Source organism: Chrysochloris asiatica, unplaced genomic scaffold (assembly GCF_000296735.1).
Source record: "Chrysochloris asiatica unplaced genomic scaffold, ChrAsi1.0 scaffold00340, whole genome shotgun sequence".
Lineage (NCBI taxonomy): Eukaryota > Metazoa > Chordata > Mammalia > Afrosoricida > Chrysochloridae > Chrysochloris > Chrysochloris asiatica.
Window position 1 is genome coordinate 1366132 of NW_006408858.1, and position 12245 is coordinate 1378376.

Genomic DNA, 12245 nt, shown 5'->3' on the forward strand with positions numbered 1-12245 from the left:
AAACATCCTGTCTTTGCCCTAGTAGTTGAGCTTTATGGCTTCCAATGGATTCTCAAACAAAATATATCTGTCCCTCACAGTAACTTTAATTCAGCTTATTTTTCTGTGGGTCTCACAAGCATTACCCTACAACTTTACATCCTCACCATTCAGCTGACAAGCATTCTTCATGCATTTGCTCCTGTGCAGACCTATATTTAAAAAAAAAATTAAATTAAAAATACTTGCCTACACCTAGTTTCATGCCAACCCTGGAGAACTGAAGGTCCCTTTTCATAATAACCATTGAGAAATAGCACTGCCACCCTGTTAGGTGCAAACTTTTAAAACATACAGAGCAAACGACACAAAAACACAGCTGACTGCTTAACTCCACACTTGTAAGGGCAGCTTCCCACTGCATTGCCCTTGTGGTTGTCCTGGGTCCTATGTGTTCTGTGTGGACTTCACCTCCTGCACACTTCAGGAAGGCCATTAGGCCTAGGAAATCCTGCATCCTCCTCTATGTTGTCTGTTCCTGGTTCATGCATGCTGTGGCAGCCTCTGGAGGACCAGCCACTGCAGGAAGTATGGCTGAGTTGTGGGCTCTATGGAAAATGTGAGGTATGATTTAGAAATTTTCATGATCTCTGTGCTACTTGCCCCCCATCATGTGACACTGACTACCCATGCCCTCCTCTCTTAGTTCATGAATCTCTGTCCCTTGGCTCACTGTAGGATTGCAGAGGTCAGCACAAGATTTGTGTAAGACACATTCATGGAGCACGTACAAGGTCAGCATGGGAGGAAGGGGATACTGACTACTTCCTCTTACACCCCAACATCCTGTATCTGAGTGCAGAGGAACACAAATTGGTGGACAACCCTTGATTTACATCTTCTACAAAGGTTTGGAGCAAGGTTACAGATATGTTTCTTCTTTTTTTTGCATTTGTCAGAGACTCGGTTACTCTGATAACAGTGGGGATGGTCACAAAACTGGAAGAAGCTTTGCTTACAGGGGTGCTAGGATCTTCACTTATAATAACTGGTCTTTGCCAGAGTGGGTCCCTGGCAGTTTGAGTACTAGTGCCTTTAATAGCAAGACTTTCATTAATCTTGCTAGGTCCCATCTGTGTTGTAGGGGTGTTCTGGCTAGGAAGGCTAGACAGACTGTTTTTCCTATTGTTGTTTGGAATGCTAGGGACCCTGTTTGATACTGTGCTCATGTTGAGTTTTTCAAAGATAAAGATAATATCTGAGACTTCTCTGTTCCAGAAACCCACAACCTGAAGTGACCTGGGGATGTGCTGGTTCAACTGAGGAGTGGTGCCTCATTGGTAACAGTGCCAGTCATGAGGTGCCAAAGCCATAGGTAGTGGTGCCAACAGAGTTGAAAACTAATGGGATGGCATCCAAGGCTGGCTGGGTAGTGATTTGTGTGCCCAACCAATGCTGACACTGTGGAGTGGAGCTTGAGCTGAGATTCAGATTTGGGGCTGCCTGGATTGCAGTCTGGAGAAACTTATGGAATGTGGTAGATCCATGTTGCTGCCCCTCGGGGGTCCTTAGTATCAGCCTGTACATAGATCTAGGAGAAATGGTGAGGCTCAATGTGGTTTTGTGAGGGCTGTGGAATCTAAGAGCAGGCTGGCTTGTAGCACATAAGGCTGAGGCATTGCTGCCACTTGAGGGTGTCTGAAGGATATAGACAGATGGCAAGGGGCCGCTGGTGCCCAGGAGAGGTCTCAGGAGGAGAACCTGGGGAGGTGGCGATACATCCATGGGGGTACTACAATGAGGAGCCAACTGCAGCTGTGGAGAAGTGTCCAAGGTGGTGGCTCCAACATCAAGAGAATGCTAGGGGGCAAGTTTACATATGGATTCATTCCAAACTAATAGTAAGGAACCAGTGATTGTCATGCCCCAGGAGAGAGGATTTTTTGTTGGAGTTGGAGTCCATGAGAAGGACTCAGGGGAATATACACTCATGGGTATAGGTGACTCCACCCTGCATGTGAAGAAGGCAGCTCTATCAGTAGGCAGGTGAGGTCAGTTTACCATGTTAGAATCCTGTCCTGATGCAGAGGGAACAGGCGTAGAAGTGATTGGGCACCTAGCTGATATGATAGTTCTCCATGTATGTGGAAATGGAGTAGAAGCAGCGAACGGCAAGTTGAAAGGGGCTAAGGTAGTAGTGAGAAGGTGTCAGGTAGTAGTGATGGGAATGAAAAAAGTAGAGGGCCCGGTGAGCTGGATGTCTTCCTACACATGAGATGAGTAGAAGTGGCCAGTCATGCACACTGCAGGAAGGCCATTAGGCCTAAAAAATCCTGCTTCCTTTTCCATGTTGCCTGTTCCTGGTTCACACATGCTGTGGTAGCCTCTGGAGGACCAGCCACTGCAGGAAGCGGGATGCTGAAGTTTTCAGGGCTCTGGAGCCCAAGTTGGCCCCTGTCTCACCTCTCAACATGAGGTTGATGCTCTGGACAGATGCTCTCTTCTTCCTGTCCAGATCTTCTGTGGTGACTCGATAACCTGGCTGGAAGACTGGGGACATCTCCAAAAGCTTCCCTCACTTTGGACGCAGCAGAGGAATCCTGCATTTTTTGGATCTTGAGCTGTCAGATGGTAGTGAACAGTTCCTCAAGTTGTGTTTCTGTCCTGAGGTCACTTCTGAAAGCTTTTCAGACTTGTTCTTCTTCAGAGACATAGTTGAAGAGGAAGTGTCTGGTACCTGGGCCTCCTCACTCATAGTTGGAAGCTTTTCAGACTTGTTCTTCTTCAGGGACATAGTTGAAGAGGAAGTGTCTGGTACCTGGGACTTCTCTGTGGAAACTGGGACAGTGAGGACTGGGCTGTGAAAGACCCCTTCTCCTCTTCTGTGGCAGGAATCCTCAGGTGGAGCTGTATAAGCTGGTGATGGCATTTCGTTCAGTGCATGAGTTCAGAAAGGTCATCTAGGATGTAATGACACAATGGTAATGGTGCCTTCTCTTCAGAGGCCCAGGTGTGGCAAGGAAGGAAGATTCACTGCCATCAGCACCAGTGGGCCGAAATGCTAACCATGTCCTCCCAGTGCCATCTGGGCCCCTCCCCTTATCTGTTCTCCCTGTCTCTCTAGTGTAAATGGATCTTGCCCTTGATTCTCTATTCCCTTCTCATTCTCTCCAGTGACCTTCCATACAGCCTTTTCTGCATCAATTTCTTGGGCACACGAGGGTATTGGAGCCACCAAGAGAGAATCTGTTTTCTTACTCTGCTGGCTGAGTTGTGATACACCTTGCATTTGGGCACAGTCTCAGCTTCCTCTTAGGACAAGATGTATTGATCATTACTCGAGACTGGAATGCAAAGGTTGGAAACAAAGAGTAGGATCAGTAGTTAGAAAATATGGCCTTGTAACAGAAATGATGTAGCAGATCGCATGATAGAATTTTGTAAGACCTATGACTTCTTCATTGAAAATACCTTTTTTAACCAACATAAAAGATGACTATACACATAGAAATAAAATTTACTACATATGTGGAAAGAGGTGGTTGAAAAGCTCCATATCATCACCCAAAATAAGGCCAGGGCAGACTGTAGAACAGACCATCAATTGTTCATATACAAATCCAAGTTGAAGCTGAAGAAAATGAAAACAAGTCCATGAGAGTCAAAATACATTCTACCTGAATTTAGAGATCATCTGAAGAACAGATTTGATACATTAAACACCAAAGACCAAAGACCAGAAGAGTTGTGGCATGACATCAAGAACATCATACAAAAAGAAAACAAAAGGTCATTGAGAAGAAAAGAAAGAAGGAAAAGGTCAAAATGGATGTCAGAAGAGACACTGAAACTTGCTCTCCAGAGTAGAGATGCTAAAGCAAATGGAAGAAATGAGGAGGTACAAGAGCTGAACAGAAAATTTCAAAGGTCAGCTCAAGAAGACTAAGTCAAGTATTGTAACAAAATGTGCAAAGACCTGGAGTTAGAAAACCAAAAAGGAAGAACATGGTCAGCATACCTCAAGCGGAGGGAACTGAAGAAAAAAGTCAAACCTTGACTCAAAATATTGAAGGCCAAATACTGAATGATGCAGAAAACATCAAAGGAAGATGAAGGACTACACAGAGTCACTATACCAAAACCACGTTGTTGGTGTTCAACTATTTCCAGAGGTAGCATATGATCAAGAGCCAATGATCTTGAAGGAAGAAGTCCAAGGTGCATTAAAGGCATTGGCAAAGAACAAGGAGCCAGGAATTGATAGAATACAAATGGAATCTTTCAATAAACTGAAGTGGTCCTGGAGGCACTCAATAATCTATGCCAAGAAATTTGGAAGACTATTGACTGGAAGAGATCTATATTTGTGCCCATTCCAAAGAGAGGTGATCCAATGGAATACTAAAATAATCAGATATTATCATTGACATCCCATGTCAATGGTTTTACTAAAGATAATGCAAAATGACTGATTACGTTGGTGGAGAAATTTCAGAGGTTCATGCCAGATTAAAATGAGGATGTGAAACTAGGGATATCATTGCTGATGTCCAATGGATCTTGGATAAAAGCAGAGAATACCAGAAAGATGTTTACCTGTGCTTTATTGACGGGCTTTTAATTGTGTGGATCTTGACAAGCTATGCACAACATTGCAAAGAATGAGTATTCTGGAACACTTAATTGTGCTCATCAGGAGCCTGTACATAGATCAAGAGGCAGTTGTTCTAACAGAACAAGGGAACACCAAATGGTTTAAAATTAAGGAAAATGTGTACCAGGGTTGTATTCTTTCACTGTACTTATTCAATCTGTATGCTGAACAAATAATCTGAGAAGCTGGATTATATGAAGAAAAACGTGGCATCCAGACTGGAGGAAGACTCATTAATAGCCTGAAATATGCAGATGATACAACCTTTTTTGTTGAAAGTGAAGAGGACTTAAAATACTTACTGATGAAGATCAAAGAGCACAGGGTTGTGCCTCAATATAAAGAAAACAAAAATCCTCACCAATAGACCAATAAACAACATCCATGTAAATGGAGAAAAGATTGAAGCTGTCAAAAACTCTATTTTGCTGGATTCAACCATCAACACTTACGGAAGCAGCAGTCAAAAAAATCAAATTATGGATTGCATTGGGCAAATCTGCTGCACAAGATCTCTTTAAAGTGTTAAAGAACAAAGATGTCACTTTGAGGACTAAGGTGCACCTGACCTAAGCCATGGTATTTTCAATAACCTCGTATTCAAGCAAAAGTTGAACAGTAAATAAGGAAGACTGGAGAAGAATTGATGCATTTGAGTTACGGTGTTGGAGGAGAATATTGAAAGTACCATGGACTACTAAAAGACCAAATAGATCTGTGTGTTAGAAGTACAGCCAGAGTGACTCTTGGAAACCAGGATGGCCAAACTTCCTCTCTTATACTTGGGACATATTGTCAGAAGGGGCCATTCGCTGGAAAAGGATATCATGTTTGGTAAAGTGGAGGGTAAGAGAGAAAAAGGAAGACCCCCAGCAAGATAGATTGGCACAGCAATAGGCTCAGGTTTATCAATGATTGTGAGGTTATCCCAGGACCTGGAAGTGTTTCATTCTTTTGTGCACAGGGTCACTATGGGTCAGTACTGACTTGATGGAACCTAACAACAACAATCGAAGTCAATAATCCCCTACTTTTAAAAAAAATGTGCTCTTTTGCATGATAGACACCAAACACATATCTACTATTAGTATGTATGTTCTCTTTCAGCCCAGAACCAAAAGTTGAAACTCTCTGACTACTTTGTCCCATGTGCAAACTGACTTCCAGTTAGAACTTAAGCTTCCAAAGTTTCATATCACCATAGCCTAGGAAGCTTAAGTGCACCTTTTTTTTTTTTTAATTGTGATTTTATAATGGTTTACATGGAATAACATCAGTTATACACTCATCCTATCGTATTTCATTTCATTGCAATGATTACAATCCCCTCCATGCATCATCATTCAACAGTATTTGCTTCTGTTCCCTCTATTGTTGGTTTTTTTGTTTTGTTTTGTTTTTTGGTGTACACCAAAACACTCAGAAATATATAATCATTTAAACAACCAGAGGGCACATTCTGCAATCCTGCCTCTTAGCTGCAAGCACACAGCCTTTCTTTTCCCATGATTCTAGAGTCCTCAGCTGCTTTATCTCTTCATGTTATTCTCTGTGCCTCCATCTCTGGTGTTGCTGCTTCTCTGGGTAGGGTCCCACATTCTGCTCGTGCTCTTTTTCCTTGATGGTCCTAGGGTCCTCTGTTTCCTGGACTGTAAGATTAACCACTCCCCTTTTTTTTATTACAAAACTTCTACCTTTACAGTTGTGACTATCATAATTAGTCATGATAACATTTACTCACTATTGAATCATAAGAATCTTATCCCCATCTCCTTTCACCAGACCTGTCTAGACAAGATGACAACTTTTTGGTGGGAATTCTACTTTCCCCTGCACACTCTGAAACTAAACTCCCTCTTGAAAACTTGTAAGTCAGTTACTTCATGACTTTATAGCCCCTCCATTTTAGGTAGTCAATGTGTAAATTGCCCATTCCTATCGATATGAGTCAGAACTGACTCCACAGCACACAACAACAACAACAATCAACCTTGTAAACAGAGGGGATGGGAATGATCCTTGCTGTGAAGATTCCTTCCCTCAGTTGGCATTTTAAGCTACTACATCTATAAGTATAAGTCAAGTTCACAAAATTGTAGCAATTTATACTTCTTTCCTTTACAAAATTATTTTATCCCCCTCTAGTCAAGTTCTGATCATCCAGCCATCGAAGCTAGGTCAAATGGGTACCAAGTCTGGGTGTTCTTGTGCATTTCCCCTCACTTCATAGCAGCTGGATGTTTCATTCTCAGCTCTAGCCCTCCATGGCTACATCCTTGTCCATGGGCCCAGGAGTCCCCAGGTCTCACCATACTTCAGATTAGCCCTTCCTCTTCTTCCTCTCATCTCCAGGTTGGTGGGAGTAAGTGGACCACTTTTATCCAGAGTATATAACCCATCAGTAAATATTATTACTAAGTATGCATTATGTACTAAGTATAGGCCTTTTTAAAAATAGGCTGACTATTAGAATCCGGTTACGAATCGGGCTGTGAACCACAAGGTCAGCAGTTCGAAAATACCAGCTGCTCCGCAGGAAAAAGATGAGACATTCTGCTCCTGTAAAGATTAACAGCCTCGGAAACCCTGTACAGGGTCGCTATGAGTCGGTACCGACTCCACAGCACATAACAACAACAACAACATTAGATTATAACATTTTGCAGCCTTCAGCTGACAACAGATGGCCTAAATATTTTTACCTCAATTTGGCAATATAGCAATTTATCTAGGTAGTCTTATTCCCCCACAAAGCAAAGGTTACAATCAGCTTAAGGATCAATTTTACTTTGCACTTTAATGTCTGAGGCCACCTGGTAGTCATTAACATTTGAATAGTTATAGCTCTCTCTAGTGGCTCAAATTTCTCTAACTTTTCCTGTAAATTGCTTCATGCTGTTACAGAAAACAACAGGAGAATGTCAAAATCTATGAGGAATCTTTTATCACAAATACTGAAGTTCTTAAACCAACACAAACAGGAACTTAACTCGTCTGCTATAACAGAAAGAAAAAACAGCAGAACAGATTAAATACACAGAAAAATTGTAGAAAATGTCATCCTAGTGAATGGAACAAATATTTACTTCTGCAAGATATTTTACTAACATATATAACGATTGGAGTCCTGGTGTGTACTGTGGGTTAAAGTACTGGACCACAAGGTCTGTTTGAACCCCAAGGTTGGCAGTTCAAATTCACCAGACACTCCTTGGAAACCCTATACAAGGTTGCTATGAGTTGGAACCCACTCCATGACACACAACAACAAAATATATCAATCGACTATCTGTACCAAATTTACATTCCTTCATTACTGGAAGTATGTGCATATTACAGGGTGAGTGACATTTTTAATTATTCCCAATTTTTCTAATTATTTTAATCTGCTTTATTGACTATGGGTTATTCTTTTGGTAATCTATTTTTATTGGTTATCTCAAACCTGTGGTCCTGGCACTATAGGCTAAACCTGTGGCACTATAGACTAAGCACTGGTGTGCTAACCGCAAGATTGGTAGTTCAAACCCACCAGCTGCTCCTCAGAAACCCTCTATAGGGTCACTTTGAGTCAAAACTGCCTCTAAGACACTTTACAACAACAACATATCTCAAACATAGGAACCAAAGTGATCATTTCACCTTGGAGTGCTTTTCAGATATGAGATAGTCACTCACTGCCATACCCTGTTTCCTCCAAAAGGTAAATAGTAGCAAGACCAAGTGACTTCAAATATAGTAGGTCCACAGCACAGAAATGGGTAGCACTGAAGTTACACTTCAGGTATCCTCCCAGTGGGTTTACGGGACACTCAGGAAAAGTAAGGAAACATTCCCATTGGAGGACCCAAATGTATGAGAACCATGGAGGAAAAGGAACGTGTAGGAAAAGAAACATGGCAACACATAATACCAACAACCTATATTTTGACCAGCTGCAGAGTGAGAAATTCACATGGAAATTGCAGAATAGTAGCCTCAGTAGCCCCAGTTCCCACCTATGAGACTCCTTAAATCTGTCCATGTTAAACCATGTGCCAAGTACTCCCTAGCCTTCTGGACCTTCCTTATATCTTCGTTCCTACAATTCCTGCATCTTTCGGTCATTTTATACATCCCTCTTCAAATGATCCGTCTTTTTTCAATAATGACATATTGTTTCCCATCTTGTTTTGTTCTCTTCATAGGTTGTCCAGAGTAGGGATTATTCCCTTTAGGAACTAGTCCTAACTGAGAAGTTTTTCATTTCTTCTTGATATTTCTCTTATTGTTGTTGTTAAGTGCTATCAAGTCAGTTATAATTCACAGCAACCCTGTATAAAGTTTCAGAGGTTATAAATCTTTGCGGGAGCAAAAAGCCTGATCTTTGTCCCTTAGAGCTGCTGGTAGGCTTGGATTATTGACCTTGTAATTTACAGTTTAGGGCTTATCCTATAAAGTCACTGCATGTGTCAACATTCTCCCTCTGTGAAGATTTGAGTCATTATTATTTTTGCCTTCCCATGACCTTTCCCTTGATAGAATTTTTCCAGACCAATGACTTCTTCATTGCAAATACCTTTTTAAAACAACATCTGGACCTCACCAGATGGAACACATGGAAATCAAACTGATAACATCTGTGGAAAGAGTATCATCAACCAAAACAAAGCCAAGGGCAGATTGTAGAACAGACCATCAATTGCTCCTATGCAAATTCAGGCTGAAGCTGAAGAAAATGAAAACAAGTCCATGAGAGTCAAAAATAGACCTTGAATATAACCCACCTGAATTTAGAGATCATCTGAAGAACAAATTTGATGCATTAGACACTAAAGACTGAAGACCAGAAGAGTTGTGGCATGATATCAAGAACAGCATACAAAAAGAAAGCAAAAGGTCATTGAGAAGAAAAGAAAGAAGGAAAAGGTCAAAATGGATGTCAGAAGAGACTGAAACTTGCTCTCTAGAGTAGAGATGCTAAAGCTAATAGAAGTGCGCTGAACAGAAAATTTCAAAGGTCAACTCAAGAAAACAAAGTCAAATATTATAACAAAATGTGCAAAGATCTGGAGTTAGAAAACCAAAATGGAAAAACATGCTCAGCATTTCTCAAGCTGAGGGAACTGAAAAAAAAAAAAAAATCATCAAGCTTCGACTTGTAGTATTGAAGGATTCTATGGGCAAAATACTGAATGATGCAGAAAGCATCAAAAGAAGATAGAAGGAATACACAGAGTCACTGTACCAAAAAGAAATGGTTGATTCTCAACCATTTCAAGAAGTAGCATATGATCAAGAGCTAATGATCCTGAAGGAAGAAGTCCAAGGTGCATTGAAGGCATTGGCAAAGAACAAGGAGTCAGGGATCGAAGGAATGAAAATTGAAATCTTTCAACAAACTCATGTAAGCACTGGAGGCACTCATTCATCTCTGCCAAGAAATTTGGAAGACAACTACCTGCCAACTGACTGGAAGAGATCCATATTTGTGCCCATTCCAAAGAAAGGTGACCCAACAGGATACAGAAATCATTGGACAATATCATTGCTATCCCATGTGAGTAAAGTTTTACTAAAGATAATACAAAAATGGCTGGATGGATCTTGACTGAAAGCAGAGACTACCATAAAAATGTTTACCTGTATTTTATTGACTATTCAAAGGTTTTCAACTGTGTGTATCATGACAAGCTATGGACAACATTGCAGAGAATGAGTATTCCAGAACACTTAATTGTGCTCATGAGGAACCTGCACATAGCCCAAGAAGCAGCTGTTTGAACAGAACAAGGGAACATTGAATGGTTTTAAATCAGGAAAGGTGTGGGTCAGGGTTGTATTCTTTCACCATATTTATTCAATCTGTATGCTGAGCAACTAGTCCGAAAATCTTGATTATATGAAGAAGAATGTGGAAACAGGACTGGAGGAAGGCTCACTAACAACCTGTAATATGCAGATGCTACAACCTTGCTTCTGCAAGCAAAGAGGACTTAAACTATTTACTGATGACGATCAACCCAGCCTTCAGTATGCGTTGCACCTCAATGTAAAGAAAACAAAAATCCTCACAACTGGATTATAAATAACATCCTGATAAATGGAGAAAAGATTGAAGTTGTCAAAGACTTCACTTTGCTTGGATCTACCATCAACACTCATGGTAGCAGCAGTCAAGAAACCAAGTGATGTGCTTATCACATTAGGCAAATCTGCTTCAATACCACATCTTTAAAGTGTTCAATAGCAAAGATATCAGTTTGAAGAGTAAGGTGCACCTGACCTAAGGCATGGTATTTTCAATATCTTCATATGCATGTGAAAGTCAGACAGTGAATAAGGAAGACCATAAAAGAATTAATGCATTGAGTTATGGTGTTGGAGAAGAATATTAAAAGTACCATGGATTGCTAGAAGAACAAACAAATCTGGTTTGTGTGAGTGTGTTGGAAGAAGTACAACCAGAAAGCTCCAAAAAAGTATTCTCATACAATTTGATGAGCTTGACCTACACCTATAGAAGCAGTAGATCAAAAGAGGGAACAAGTCCTTACAGCAAGAATCATTCCCATCCCCTCCACACACAGAGTAGACAGGGATAGGCAACTTGGACATTGGCTACCCAAAATTGGGGGTGGGGGGCTACAAAGGTAAGAAGTGACTGGCTTACAAGCTTTCAAGAGGGAACCTAGATCCAGAGGGCCTGGAGGAAGGTAGAATCTCCAGTGAGAAGTATTCAATCTGACTAGGCAGGGCTGATGCAATGAAATGCAGACGGGTCTCTTGTGATACAATAGTGAATAATTGTTATCAGGACTGATTGTGAGGGTTGGAAATGTAAAGGTAGACATTTTATAGCAAGAAGAGGAGTGATTAACTTTTCAGTCTAGGAGCGGAGGTCCCTAGGACCATCAAGGGAGAAGAGCAGAGAGTGGGACCCTACCCAGAGAAGCAGTGATGCCTGAAAATGGAGGTGGAGAGATGTAGCAGCTGGAGACTTTAGATCCAGAGAGGGAGAGGGACTGTGTGCTGAAGACCTGGGAGGTACGGGGGAGGGATTGCAGGGTATACCCTTTGGTTGGTTGATGATGCATGGAGGGGATTGTAACCATGGCAATGAGACAATATACGATTGAATGAATGTAAAACTAATGTTCTCCCATGTAAACTATCACATAATTCACAATAAAACATTTAAGGAAAAAAAAAAAAAAAAAAAGCCAAGCTAGCCAGACTTTGTCTCTCATACTTTGGACATATTAACCTGGATATCCCTGGAGAAGGAGATCATTCTTGGTAAAGTGGAGGCATAGAGGAAAAGAGGAAGACCCCCAATGAGATGGATTGGTATAGTGGCAGCAACAGTTGGTCCCAGCATATAAGCAATTATGAGGATGATGCAGGACTGGGCAAGATTTTGTTGTTGTACCTAGGGCTGCTATGAGTCAGAGCTGATTCAATGGCACTAAACAACAGCAAAGTTTTGCCTTGCATTGAGATAAGAGAAATGTCAAGTTTATGACACTCTAGTTTCTCTTTTTGTGTTTACATTCATAGTTTAACATTTTGAATGTTCACCTTTTCCAGTGACTAATGCAGCTGATCTCCATCTTGTTCCCTTCATACTTAT

General features: G+C 41.2%; 1 pseudogene; it reads right to left on the reverse strand.

Annotated features, from left to right (window-relative positions):
• Nucleotides 1-2344: 2344 nt before the first annotated feature.
• Nucleotides 2345-2939, reverse strand: LOC102811990 (annotated as a pseudogene).
• Nucleotides 2940-12245: the final 9306 nt, after the last annotated feature.